The sequence below is a fragment of the Euprymna scolopes genome, chromosome 25 (genome assembly GCF_053919585.1).
Source record: "Euprymna scolopes isolate OS-2025 chromosome 25, ASM5391958v1, whole genome shotgun sequence".
Classification (NCBI taxonomy): domain Eukaryota; kingdom Metazoa; phylum Mollusca; class Cephalopoda; order Sepiida; family Sepiolidae; genus Euprymna; species Euprymna scolopes.
The window spans coordinates 96,683,680-96,699,742 of record NC_136506.1 but is presented as its reverse complement, the minus strand read 5'-3'; the positions used below and the strand labels follow the sequence as shown (position 1 = coordinate 96,699,742).

Sequence of the window (16,063 nt, the reverse complement as noted above, 5' to 3'; positions counted from 1 at the left end):
GAATCTGTATTTAGAAATAAGAATAAATGGGAAACGATGCGGTTTAATATCTATATATTATATATATATAACTAAATGGACAGATAAATAGCAAGCCAATAAAATCATAGGTATAGTGACTACGCTTTCAAAATACTTCAGATATAAATCAGCTCAAGGGTAAAAGTAGTTGATACATCAGAGCTACTGTTTTTTCTTTTTTTTTTTTTTACACAGTAATCGCCATTTATCAAGGCCCGGAAGCCACTCAGGGATAAGGGTTATTGCAAGTACATTACGTTAGTGTGGAGATTTGATTAAGTGTTTACTTAAGGGGGCGGCTCATTAGGAATTTGTTAACATTGGACTTGAAGACATCCAAGTTGTAGTCCGGTAGGAAGCAGGCAGACGGAACAGAGTTCCACAGGCGTGCAGTTCTAAGAAAGAAGCTTTGTTCATGGAATCCGCGTTTTGATTTAGGCACAGATATAGAGTGGGGGAAATTTTTCACAGTGGATTCAGCTAGACGGGTGTTTTTCATGAAAGATTGGCGAGGGGGGGACCAGAGATTGGAGTTCAGACGAGCACCAGCCATGGAAATAACGATAAAACAAGGATAGGCTCGCAACGTCTCTTCTGTGGGAGAGAGGTTGCAGGGTAGAGAAAAGGGCATCCCCCACTAAGCCACGAAGTCTGTTTTGTACTCTGTCAAGGCAGGATAGGCTGTTTTTAGCAGCTCCTGCCCAGATATGGCAACAGTATTCCATGCTCGGACGTACTTGGCTTTTATATAGATAAAAGATAGATACTGTAATGTAGACATAGAGTATCTAAGGAATTTATATACCCTATATATATATATATATATATATATATATATATATATATATATATATATATATATATATATATATATATATATATATATATATATATATATATATATTATGTGTATTAGGCGGCATTTTTTTCATTTAAGCATTTGCTTTAATACCTAAAGACACTAGTGTTTTCATCCTTTCGTGAATCGTCAGTGCTGGGACTCACGATTACCCCGGTCGGGAGATTCGAACTCGGCCACGAAGCTATCTCTGACACTATTAGCAAGGAACAAACTGCTTGGCAAACGTTAACCGCGAATTGGAGAGAAGCTCATCAGAGTATTCGATTATAAAGAAAATTTAAAAAAAAAATAAATAAACAAGAGCGTAAATGTATTGCAGAAGATCCGAACAACATCAGTATCGTCAGTTTCTAATCTGACAAAGGCAAACAGCATATGACTCTAGCCTCCATTATGGCAAACTAATATAAATACAAATGATAATGTACTAATTTTTATCTCATTATATATATATATATATATATATATATATATATATATATATATATATATATATATATATAATATTTAAATAATTACCTTAAGAAATAGTATCCCTTTTGTCTCACAAGCGCATAGATTTTAGAAGAATATGTTTTTAATAACTAAAACATATTGGAAATTTATTTATTTATTTGTGGACTATTATCCTCATCTATATAGTTGTTGTTTCACGACGTTTCGACCAACTATTCTTTTCGCCTTCTTCAGGTGGTTAACCGCGACGGGATAGGAATGCTGAGTCTCTTAACTGTATCAGCAATTACTGCCTTCCATAGTTGTTGTCTCGCCAGATTTTGGCCAACTAATCCTCTGGCCTGCTTTGGGTAGGATTGAATCCGCAATCCTTAGGCAATACTCACTTGGAACCGTGGAGATCCGACGCCTTTATTCACTGCGCCCAAGTTAACCACCTTAAGATAGCTAGAGGAATAGTTAGCCGGAATGTGATGAAACAGCAACAGCAGCAACAACAACAACAACAACAATAACTATGAAGATAAGGAAAATGTCCGCAAATAAATAAATAAATAAACAAATTACTCATCTCAAAGGATCCCCACCTTCAAAAAATAAAATATATATATATATATAATATCTTTGAAAAGATGTTACCTGATTGGAAGTAAATTCCTCCTCCAGGTGACTTGTATCCGTTTTTCTTTTCTTTTTGATTTGTCGATAAATAAGTGAGAAGCCAATTACGAAAGCCGTTGATTTTTAAAAATATTTGTCAAAATTTGATAACATATTCCGTTCTCTTGTGGAGGAAAATAAAATTCCAAACAATATTAACATCTTATTTCAACATTTCACTTTTGAAATGAAACCACCTTCATTCACTCAACTTTTTTTTCTTTTTTTTTCTTTTTTTTTTTTTTTTGGTGTTATATCAAAACCAAAAAGAGATTATTTAAAAGAGACATTTCTTTGAGGGATTATTTTTTAGCCAAAGAATCAATCCATCTTTCCGGGTATTTTGTGAAGCTGACCGATCGCGAACACCGAGGCAATTAAAATGGATTTGATCTGAATGAGAACAAAAGGAAAAATCATCCATAATCAAATTCCAGTCCAAAAGTGAACTTTGATCTTGACATATTAGCATAATAAAGCTGATATTAATCATGATATATCAATGACCCAATTATCTTTTTTTTATTTTATTTTCCATACTTTTTCTTTCTTTTCTTTCTTTCTTTCTTTCTTTCTTTCTTTCTTTGAGTTCCATTATCTTGCACTGTTAACATACGTTTATTCGTCCACATCTGCTTGTTCACAAATATCTCTCCGTCTGCCTAACCACTTCTCGATCTCTCCCCTTTATTTTCACCTCCCCCTCTCTTTCTTTATTGTATCTTCGTATATATCAATCTAACCAAAAATTTCTAACCCCTTTCCTCCACTCTTTCTTCCATCTACCTATCTATTTATGTCTCTCTCTCCCTCTCTCTCTCTCTCTCTGTTTCTCTCTCCCTCTCTCTCTCTCTGTTTCTTTCTCTCCCTCCCTCTCTCCTTCCCTCTATCTCTCTCTCCCTCTCTCTCTCCCTCTCTCTCTCTCTCCCACTCTCTCTTTCTCTCTCTCTCTCTCTCTCTCTCTCTCTCTCTCTCTCTATATATATATATATATATATATATATATATACATACAATATATTTTTGTATTGATATTCATATAAACCCTCTTTTCTATTGGTATTTATTTGCTTCCCCACGAAAGTAAATAAATGTGACACAATTTTATTTTTCCCCCCCCCCAAAGAAAGACAAAAGGGGCACTCTGATTGGGACCAAAAATAATAATTGTCTCAGTATAGAAGGTTACTCCTTCATTGACCAATGACAAATTAACTTAAGTGTAGCATCAGACAGATACTACACTTTGATCTTGGCCTGAAGACCAAGAAAAAAAATAGGCAATTTATTTAGTGCTTGGCCCCAGCTCTCGTACTATCTTCTACCAGAGCCTCATTTGGGTTCCAAGACATTTGGGCACAAGGCCAGTAGGGGGGGGGGATGGGAGACGGGGGTCATCTAATTACTTTCTAATTTTGTCTTTTATTAAAAAATTTTGAGAACCCTGAACTAAGAAAGAAAAGGGGCCAGCCTCTTTTCTATTTATTTAAAAAAAGAAAATACAACTTTGTTATACATGGGTTGTGGAATCGCATTCATCTGCAAAAGATCTAGCTAATTTGCATATTCTTTTAAACATCCATTTTAATTAATTCCCTATTAGTTTTTTCGATTTCCTTGTCGGAAGATCATCTTTAGTTAAGTATTACGAGCAATTATATTCATGCAAATATTCTACATGATTTATACTTGTGTAATATTTCCGTAAAAGGTTTTAGTAAACGCAAACCTCTTTCTATATATATTTATGTATGCGTATATATATTTGTTTAAAAATTTTTGCCTGCAAAACTCCTCCGTCAGTTTTTGGTCTACAGAATGAAACTTCATATATAGGGTATTCGAATCTATGCGAAACTTTATGTTTGGGTTTAAACTGGGGAAAATAAGTGTAAAAGTGAAAAATTAAAAAAAAAAAAAAATGAAATTAGGCGGGTGAAGGTCAAACGACGGCATTACGAATATGCATGCGTGACGTAATAGCTATTGGTTCATGTTTTAATTTTTAGCTTTGCAGTAAACATGTTTTCATAGTACAGTCATTAACGTCAAAGAGAAAAAGTAAATCGTAAGCTAAACGTTTTTGGCGCCGAGTCATAGAAATTTCCAGGTTGGTATCTGGAAGCGCATTAATTCAATGGGAGAGATGCACCCCCAGTCTTTGTTAAAACATGCGTCTAGGAGAAGGTAACTCTGATGTAAAAACATGCGGTCTACTTTATACTCCGTCCTGTGGTAGTTATCTGCACCGATGGAGGTTAGCAGTAATACCAAAAAGTGTGGTTGGTTCTACACAAAGCCTTCACCACTATAAACAAATAATCTGTGTGGGTTTCCGAGCAACTTAATTGTTGTGACGGAAGTTCATACGTCGAAATCGATGGGACAATTAATTAATATATCTAGATATCTATAAAAGTGAAAATGTCTGTCTGTCTGTGTGTGTGTCTGTCTGTGTGTGTACATTTCCCCACCAAATAACTCTGTTAATTTTCGGTCTACAGATTCGAAATTTGTACATACGGGTATTGAAAATTGGGAAAATCTTTTTAATCGGAGTTCGGCCAGAAATTTTGCTGTTAAAGGGTGAAAGTCCAACGATTTTGGCCTTTGAAAACTCTACCAAACTCTTCCGCCAATTTTGGGTCTAAACACTTGAAATTTTAGATATAGGTTACTTGGACATGGGTTTAACTTTATAATTTGGTTTGAGCCTAAAACAATAAATGCTAAGGGGTGATAATTGGGGTCAAATTAAAAAAAAATTGACCTCTGCTGGTTCTATCAACTTTTCTCTCTGGTAGTTATGGAACATTATTATATAGAAAGGCATTATACGGTACATATGCACGCTTTTTAATATATACATATGCACATAAAGTTATGAAGAGTACATAGGGCCCGAGGAAAGCCGGTCTGAACTGCTAGTATATGTAGATAGATAGATAAAGAAAGAGGGCGAGGAAGGAACTGTACTTCATCTTAGAACGTATAGGTAGAAGTAAAGTTCAATCTACATTTAATATTTGGATCGCCTTTTCTATAATTTTTTTAAAAACTTAACCTCAATATTTTGTTTGTTTCTTTGAATTATTTCGAATTCGGATTGTCGAGACGCCTGTGAACAATTCAGCCAGGGAAGAGCAAAAGTGCGTTTACACTACTCTAACATCGACTCTTTCTGCTTTCAGTAAAAAAAAAAAAAAAAAAAAAAAAACATTAAACTCAATAACAACATCTGTTTCGTTGTGATTATTCAACCTGATCTTTGAAAGCACAGCCGGCATGACTAAAAGTAGAATCTAAAGAAGATTTAAATTGACAAATCAAACTTTACTTCTCACTAGCCAATTTGCATTGATTATTGCTGTACCATGTTATTGCAAACTACCTGGACGCCCGGCGTTGCCCGGTCGTACAAGAGGCTTAAACACGATATTTTATGCAGATAGCGTATGTATTATTATAGAATCAATCCTCAATTGAATATTATATATTACGACGAATAATTTGCCCGGTGGACTAATTTGCAAAAAATTTTAAAAAATAATAATGATAATGTCGTTCATAAAATTCCGTCTGTGTTTGTTTACAATATTACGTCAGCTGATATTTGGGCTTGACGACCTTAAAGATATTCTTTCTTCTCTTATAGGTAAAAAAAAGCAGAATTTTTACAGGGGAATATTTTACGTTACACCGGCCAAGGTTATATCGGTGTAACGTAAAATATTCCCCTGTAAAAATTCTTCTTTTTTTTTAATCTACAAGAGAAGAAAGATTATTTTTAAGATCGGATTTTCCCGATTTTCGATACTTATCGGATTAATTTCTGTACAAAACATATCTAAGAACACTGCCAGACATATAAATTACCTTTGTGTGAAATTTGCAAAAGACGGGCTTAGCCGTTTCGGAAACTATGAGAAAGGAACTCTCGCACACACCCATACAAAGTGACTTTTATATAATTTTGACAATATAATTGCGTACGTTTCTGAATTTTGGAGATGAGGATTAATTATTCGTATTATTTGGATTCTCCGGACACCTGTTCTCATTTTAAGTGTTATTTTTACACTGTTTCGGCCGATGTAGTCTCTGATCTTCTTCAGGTGTATCTTGTCGAATTCGGGAATCTTTTTGTCTAACTCGGGAATCTCCACGGAATTTCGAACAAAACCCTTTATTTAATCCACAGAGTAACATGTTATCGTTCTCTCAGTCAGGGGTAGATTTTTTTAGTGCCGCCTGCGCTGAGTAAACATCAAAATTAGTGTAAACGTCAAAATTAGTGTAAACATCAAAATTAGTGTAAACGTCAAAATTAGTGTAAACATCAAAATTAGTGTAACCATCAAAATTAGTGTAAACATTAAAATTAGTGTAAACATCAAAATTAGTGTAAACATCAAAATTAGTGTAAACGTCAAAATTAGTGTAAACATTAAAATTAGTGTAAACATCAAAATTAGTGTAAACATCAAAATTAGTGTAAACGTCAAAATTAGTGTAAACATTAAAATTAGTGTAAACATCAAAATTAGTGTAAACATCAAAATTAGTGTAAACGTCAAAAATAGTGTAAACATTAAAATTAGTGTAAACATCAAAATTAGTGTAAACATCAAAATTAGTGTAAACGTCAAAATTAGTGTAAACATTAAAATTAGTGTAAACGTCAAAATTAGTGTAAACATTAAAATTAGAGTAAACATCAAAATTAGTGTAAACATCAAAATTAGTGTAAACGTCAAAATTAGTGTAAACATTAAAATTAGTGTAAACGTCAAAATTAGTGTAAACGTCAAAATTAGTGTAACTTTTTACAACTGAATTTTATCAAGTACTCTGTTGCCAAGATCGCTGGGAAAATGGTTGAATCACTCTACTGCTCCAGTAGGTATCTCACTGCCGATGCAATCCTCTATCTGTATAAGAGCCAGTTCGCCCTAAAATGGAGTATTGTTACCTCATATGGACGGGAACTGCTCGGCGCACCCTATCTTGCCTTTATAAAGTACAAAACCTCCTTTGAAACCTAGTAAGTGATGCCCTTTCTCTTTCCTGCAAGCTCTTTTCCACCGAAGAGACGCCATATGTCTGTCTCTAATACTGTTTTTAAAGTCGTAATTTATTGTTTGTGTTTTATGTAATACTGTTTTTAAAGTCGTAATTTATTATTTGTGTTTTATGTAATAATGTTTTTAAAGTCGTAATTTATTGTTTGTGTTTTATATAATACTGTTTTTAAAGTCGTAATTTATTGTTTGTGTTTTATATAATACTGTTTTTAAAGTCGTAATGTATTGCTTGTGTTTTATGCAATAATGTTTTTAAAGTCGTAATTTATTGTTTGTGTTTTATATAATACTGTTTTTAAAGTCGTAATTTATTATTTGTGTTTTATATAATACTGTTTTTAAAGTCGTAATTTATTGTTTGTGTTTTATATAATACTGTTTTTAAAGTCGTAATTTATTGTTTGTGTTTTATATAATACTGTTTTTAAAGTCGTAATTTATTGTTTGTGTTTTATATAATACTGTTTTTAAAGTCGTAATTTATTGTTTGTGTTTTATATAATACTGTTTTTAAAGTCGTAATTTATTGTTTGTGTTTTATATAATACTGTTTTTAAAGTCGTAATTTATTGTTTGTGTTTTATATAATACTGTTTTTAAAGTCGTAATTTATTGTTTGTGTTTTATATAATACTGTTTTTAAAGTCGTAATTTATTATTTGTGTTTTATATAATACTGTTTTTAAAGTCGTAATTTATTGTTTGTGTTTTATATAATACTGTTTTTAAAGTCGTAATTTATTGTTTGTGTTTTATATAATACTGTTTTTAAAGTCGTAATTTATTGTTTGTGTTTTATATAATACTGTTTTTAAAGTCGTAATTTATTATTTGTGTTTTATATAATACTGTTTTTAAAGTCGTAATTTATTGTTTGTGTTTTATGTAATAATGCTTTTAAACGGATTTTCCGTCCTTGATTGTAATTCCATGAAAATAAATATTTTGAGGATTTTCTGGAATTTTGAAGGTTAGCGAATTATAAACGACCAGCGGTGGGGAAGTGGAGGGAGGGGCAAATTTTACTACCGTCCTGGGTGGCAAAAATAATTGCTACGTCACTGCCCTTAGTGTGAATGACACCCAAACACACAATTGCGAGTTGCTGAGAACTTCTATCCAGTCATGGTTGACGGAAGAAGAACATGCTGCCCCCATGGATTAAATAAACGATTCGGTTCGAAATTTAGTGCAGATTCCCGAGTTCGACATCATACACTTGAAGAAGGTCGGAGGCTACATCGACCGAAACGTTGTAAAAATAATTGCGTACTTAACTACAGTTTACTTAAGAATGACTTTTTCTAGCCTAGAAAATAACTAATATGACACATTTGAAATTGATTACCTAAACTAAAATTTGAAAATGATTACCTAAACTAAAATTAAGTACAATTTTGTGGAGTAGTTTTTGAGCCTATATCTGATAGACAGCCAAACGGACATACAGACGGACACAATATTTACATTTCTGAATTTTTCTCATCTTGAGTGTTATTGTTACAAAGATTTGCTCGATGTAACTTCCTGTGACCAGACGTGTGTAGCCCTGACAGATCACTGACTCCCAACGTCGTGTATCGTGGTATTTTTCGTTCACTGTGTTTCTTATCGTCATTTTCTCGCTGGCGACCGTCGGTGGGAACACACGTAGGTTCACAAAGTTGAAATATTAAAATAAAACAAATACGAAAAACACAACGCCAATGTTTCACATATATTTGACGGTTGGACTTGTGTGTGTGTGTGTGTGTGTGTGTGTGTGTGTGTGTGTGTGTGTGTGTGTGTCTTCTCCCCGTTCTATCGATGTTACGTTCGTCTGTCAGTAGCAATTCGTCTCTATTTCTGTCTCGCAGTCAGCTCTAAAAACAGTCCATACGTTGTCGCTATCAACTCCCATCCGCCACGAAGGGCATCTAGTTGTCAACTGACTCTCTATGTCAATATCTGAAATCGCCCCCACCCTCGGCCACCCGGAAGCGGCTCTTCCCTTTTAGTCTGTAGGCTTCTATTGTCATTGTCAAATCTAAAAGACTCGATCTAAAATACTTACAGATTCATTGTTTGCAATTTCCTATTTCATTGGATATTGTCAGACACTTCCTATTCCTTTGTCTATTGCTCCCCTCTCAGCACTTAGTGACTCAGGTCCACTTTATAGTATCACACTCCGACCTTCTCCAGGTTACCTTGTGACCTGTGACTTTTCTGTCGAAACTAGCAAGGATGATATTCTTTAATCGGGGTTTTCTCGATTATCGATTTTCAATACTTAACGGGGGGTATTCCGGTACAAAATCTACGTAAGAACATTCCCAGACACATCAGGTACCTTCGTGCGAAATTGAAAATAAAATCTGCCCAAGCGTTTCCGAGTTTATAGGGAACTATCTATCTCGCACACACAAAGTCCATTTCATATAATAGTAGATGACTCATTCCGACCTAGGCAACAACTAATATGAAGCATTTTTAAATAATTACATGGAAATTAAAATCACCTTACGTCACTTACAAAGATTGAAGAATATAATAGGAGTTATCTACCTTACAACTATTTTTTCTGTATAAGTTTACAAATATATAAACAAATAAAACCTATAAACAAATATAGTATACCCCGGGGGGTTGGGTAGGTACAGCCACTTCTTTAATATATATGGTATTACACAAGAAGGCAACGGAATTAGTTTTAAACTGCTTGAATCATTATTTCAGTGTTAAATGTGAAAAATTAATAATGATGTTACAGCTTTTTAGGTTATATATCCAAATGTGTCAAAACGGATAAAATTTATTTCCCAAACAGAAAATTTTGTACCACTTCTATGCCACCTTACTAAGATTACAAATTATGATACTAAACTTTATGTCTAGAATCTTGTTCCAGTCTTGATCAAAATACACTACATGATTGTTATCCATAAAATGTAAAAAACATATACAAACATAAACATATACAAACACAAACACATACAAACATAAACATACAAACATAAACACGTACAAACATAAACAGATACAAACAAAAACACATACAAACATAAATACATAAAAATATCAACACATAACATAAACACATACAAACATAAAATATTAAAACATAAACAAACACAAACATAAGCATAACATAAATACATATAAACATAAACACATACAAATATCAGCATACACAAACATAAATATATACAAACATAAACGCATACAAACCTAAACACACACAAACATGGTAATAATATAAACAGATACAAACATAAACAAACTAATATAAACACATAATAATACAAACACATAGAAATATAAACACATACGGACATGAACACATACAAACATAAACATATATAAGCATAAACATATACAAACATAGACACATAATAATATAAACACATAAAACGTAAACATATACAAACACAAACAAATATAAACACATAATAATTTAAACATATATAAACATAAACACGTGCAAGCATAAAAAACATGCAAATATAAACACAATAATACAAACACATACAAACATATACACATACAAGGATAAACATATACACATGCAAACATAAACACTTACAAGCATAACCATATAAAAACATAAACATATACAAACATAAATATACACAAACATAAACCTATGCAAACATAAACATATAAAAAACATAAAAACATACAGATATACACATATATAAGCATAAATATATACATTGATAAACATGTACAAACATATACACATACAAACATTAACACATACAAACATAAAGAACATAAAAGTATAAACTCATACAAACATAAACAAATACAAAAATGAACACATACAAACATGCATAAATACAAACATAAACACATACAAACATAAAGAAATATAAACATAGACCCATAAAAACATAAACAAATACAAACGGATAACACATACAAGCATAAACAAATACAAACATAAACAGATACAAACATAAACACATACAAACATAAACAAATACAACCATAAACACATACAAACATAAACAAATACAAACATAAACAAATACAAACATAAACAAATACAAACATAAACAAACATAAACAAATACAAACATAAACACATACAACCATAAACAAATACAAACATAAACAAACATAATCACATACAACCATAAACAAATACAACCATAAACACATACAACCATAAACAAATACAAACATAAGCACATACAAACCTAAACACATACAAACATAAACAAATACAAACGGATAACACATACAACCATAAACAAATACAAACATAAACAGATACAAACATAAACACATACAAACATAAACACATACAAACATAAACAAATACAACCATAAACACATACAAACATAAACACATACAAACATAAACACATACAAACATAAACAAATACAACCATAAACACATACAAACATAAACACATACAAACATAAACACATACAAACATAAACAAATACAAACGTAAACACATACAACCATAAACAAATACAAACATAAACAAATACAAACATAAACACATACAAACATAAACAAATACAAACATAAACACATACAAACATAAACACATACAAACATAAACAAATACAAACATAAACACATACACACATTAGCACATACAAACATAAACCCATAAAAACATAAACAAATACAAACATAAACAAATACAACCATAAACAAATACAAACATAAACAAATACAAACATAAACAAATACCAACATAAACAAATACAACCATAAACACATACACACATAAACAAATACATCTTTCAAGTACTTTCACATGAACACAAGATATGCTTCATCATTATATGACGTTATCGTACATAACTTTAAGATTAGATTTTACGTTTTTATTTCTATAGCAATTATCAATCAAATCTTTAAAACACAAAGTGTTCAGCAAAATATTTTACTCCAACGTTCTCATTTATTTTATACTAGCATAGCTACCCGGCGTTGTACGGGATGGGGCATAGGCAACAAGATAGAAGAGTTAAATGTGTATATAAAATCTTTCTTCAAAAACTTCTCTTCCATTGTCTTTCCTCTCTCTCTACAATATTCTATATCTCCTTTTCTGTCTTTCTTTCTCTCCATCAATCTACCACCTCCCACATATCCTTGTCTTTCCCGCCCTGTCCCCGTCATCTACTCTCTCACACAATTCTACCATCTTCTCCTATTCCCTTTCCTCTTTATCATCCACCTCCTCACTTAAAAATCATTTCCCTTTCTTTGATTGTGACCATAACAGATGCTACACTTTGATTCAATATCAAAGCATAATCAGGTATATTATAATTAATTATGGTTAATTCAGTTCCTGTAAATCAAATAAATGAATAAATATTATTAAAAAAAAACAAAAAAAACAAGCAAGTGTGTACATATTCTGTTTGCAGTAAAGTAGAAAAAGAATATATCATCTTTGTGCGTGTCTTGTGTAGTTTCTGATTTTTGCATAGATTCACACAAAACTAGACAACTGTCCTTTATGAAATATATAATCGAATATTACATAAAATTTCACACGAGGATAAATAAATTCTGGGTTACGACTATTAAAAAGGACTTAAAAATCATACAACAGGAAAATTAAAAATTCTTGAAGCGTCATATATTAGAACCCTTCAACTCACTATAAATGATATCGCATTCGAGAAAAGCAGTAGCGTTCTAAAATGTCTTGCGTGGTTCGTATTGGACGGACTTTGTTAACGGTGTCCACGAACTTGCTGTTTTTGATACTCGAATTTTTAATCGACTTTTAATCGACTCTATATATTTTAACTTATCGTCATTTACTGTACATTTTAGTTTTCACTTTTAATTCTCATTTTCGCTCATTCGGACTTTTACTTCAACACCTGATGATGATTCGTGGACGAATCGAAAGCGTTCGTGACAGCAACAACTATGGAACTTTTATTAATATTTTTGATTTTTATGCACAAAAAATTATACGAAAAATCGAAAAATTAAAAAAAGAATCAGGAAGCAAAGTGTCCCCGTTGCATTTAATAATATTTGCTTGAACACACACACCACACACACACACACACACACACACACACACACACACACACACACACACACACACACACACATACATACATACATACATACATACATATATACATATAAAAGAATATTTAGTCATTATGACTCAACAATTTAAAAAGAAAATACAATTTTTATCAATTTATGGGCAGTGGCAAAATTCCTACATTTTCTTTCCTTTTTTTTTGTGAATTGTGTTTTAATAAAAGCTGTACATAAAACACAAAAAATTCGTATACAATATCATGAGCAAGTTTTGAGAAAACGAAAATTCTTAAAAAACTCAAAATGGAATCAAATGGCACCACAGTCGAAATAACAATCATCCTAATACTGCAAACAACTCTTTTTGTTCCATTGTGTATCTTGTGGAACTTTTACATGTGGGATACGTTATGTCGGGAATGCTTCTCTATACACTACCACATTATAATTTTCGCATCTAATGTCAACAAAAGTATTAATTTTTTTGGCGGACTGTTATTCTTATCTTCATGCTTGTTGTTTCACCATGTTTTAGCCAACTTATCCTTTGGCCTTCTTCAGGTGGTTAACTGTGATGGATAGTAATGTCGAGTCCCGTAACCGTATCCACAGTAATTACTGCCTTCCATTGTTGTTGTTGTCTCACCATGTTTTGGCCAACTAATCTTTTATTGGATTGAAACCGCTCAAACAATGTTTACATGGAACCGTAGAGATTCAACGCCTCTATCCATTGCACCACGAGGCCCGAAGGGTGATCAAGGCTGGATTTTATGGTCTTATAAATCCAAGTTTTTGTTCCTGTCTAGTCTTCCATTGTTGGGTCCGTATCGAAAGCTATTATTATTATTATTATTATTATTATTATTATTATTATTATTATTATTTTATTTATTTAGGAACTAGCCTGGGAGCCCAGCGTTGCCCGGGTGTTTGTTGAAGTAAAAAAAAATAAGTTGTAGTAGGCAGGTAGGCTGGAACCCGTGACGCGAAGACGGAAAAGAAAGTGGAAGTGCGTGTAAAGGTGTTGGTTGAGCCAAAAAAAAAAAAATAAATAAAAAAAAAATAAAAATTGCGAGTGCAAAAAAAAAAAAAAGAAAAAAAAGGAAAAAAAAGAAAAAAAGAAAAAAGAAAAAAAGAAAAAAAAAAGAAAAAAAAAAGGAAAATTGCGAGTGCAAAAAAAAAAAAAAAGTGGTAGTAGGCAGGCTCGAACCCGAACTGAAAAAGAGAAAAAGAAAGTGAAAAAAAAAAACGTGACGCATTAGCTGTTGCGCCCATCGTCGAAAGTTTTTCCGTCATACATACATACATACATACATTTAAACAGAGAGGTGAGATTTATATCATAGATTATGAAGCCTCATCTTAAAGGACTAAAAACTAAATATAAAATATGTAATGAACAAAAGTCATAGTACTGTTTCATTATCCAATTAAATATCTCACCAACTCTTAAGACTTAATAGAAGCAGTTCTCTATCTTAGCACGCATCATACGATTGTATAATCATTGGTGAAATTGATCTACCCATCTTTTAAATATGAATTAAGTTGACAAGAAAATTCTTGCGGAATTTTTTATTTTGATTTCAAATAATGTATTTTCAAATAAGTTTTCGTTATAACTTTACTTTATGTATCATTTTAAAGAGTGAGTTTTCGCTCTATATAATCGTTTTAATTATAGTTGTTTTAAAACAATTATGTCTTCTTTTCAGAACGTTGAATACGTGATGGAAAAAAAGAAGCAAATTCACACAATTTTCTTATTTCAATTCAAGCTAGTCCGACAAGCTGCTGAAACAGCTCGCGAAATCAACAAAGTGTTTGTCCCAAGAACCACTATTGAACGCACAACACAATGGTGGTTTAAGAAATTTCGTGGCGACAAACAGAGTCTTGAAGCCAATGAGCGTAATGGTCGACTATCGGATGTTTACACCGATCAATTAAGAGCCTTAGTCGAAGCTAATCCGCGTACAACTGTTCGAGAACTTGCTTCTGAATTAGACGTAACGTATACGACGATTTCCAACAACTTGAGAGTCAATGAAAAAACAAAAAAAAATGTATAAATGGGTGCCTCACAAATTGAACGACATCCAAAAGAAACACCGCTATGAAGTATCATCTTCCTTTCTTTTATGCAACAAGAACGACCCGTTTCTCGATCGGGTTGTGACTTGCGATGAAAAGTGGGTATTTTTTACAATAAATATGCGAAGATTTATGATTAAAAGTGATTTTCGTTTGTCTGTTTGTTGCTTGTCAAGATAGAGTTGACAGATCGATTTTTTTAAAAAATATGTGATTTTAAGCAAAAAAACAACAATAACTTAATTGTCGTGTAGAAAATAGTAATATATCCAAAACTTACGAAAATTCATCAAGTAGAACAACTGCTATTGTGTTTTTAGTAAAAATAAATATCGCTATGATCTGAAACAGTATAGCAGCCATTAACAGAGCGAAAAGGGAGATAAGTATGTCTCTTGTATTCGCAATCTTCGAGGTGTTCACATCTAGTGAAAATGCAATTTTCATTAATTTTCCGTAAAAATTACTTTTAAATATAAATAATTTTCTACACGATCAATTTTCGTAATTTTTGGATATATTACTATATTCTACATTACAGTTAAGTGAGACATATTATTTTTATGCTTAAAACCACATATTAAAAATATCGATCCGTCGATACTATCTTAAGCACGGTTTGTTTTGTTTTTTTGTCACTATTCCAGTATCCTACAATGCAAACAACCTCTTTATACAAGCACACATTGTTTGCCGCAATGTTTCAAGCAAACTATCTCCCCCCCCCCCTTTCATGGCTTGCCTTCCTTATGATTAGAAAAACTTAACCTAATTATTTTATTTTCTTCTGCGAATTGCTCCAAATTCAGTTCGTTTGTACGCTCGTGGAGAACTCGGTCAAGGTCGAGTGTGTTTCTG

The 16,063-nt window shown here is 32.2% G+C and overlaps 1 protein-coding gene across 6 annotated transcripts in view; it reads right to left on the bottom strand.

Annotated features, from left to right (window-relative positions):
• The window catches only part of LOC145247540 (monocarboxylate transporter 12-like), a 259,753-nt gene that overhangs the window by 62,652 nt on the left and 181,038 nt on the right, over nucleotides 1–16,063 (bottom strand). Inside the window, exon 1 of one of the 6 annotated variants that reach the window (XM_080109376.1) lies at nucleotides 1,979–2,791. The exons of the other annotated variants lie outside the window; for them this stretch is intronic. The gene's annotated coding sequence lies outside the window, so the exon portion shown is untranslated. Of the gene's footprint in view, nucleotides 1–1,978; nucleotides 2,792–16,063 lie in introns of those variants that run through there. 6 annotated transcript variants of the gene reach the window in all.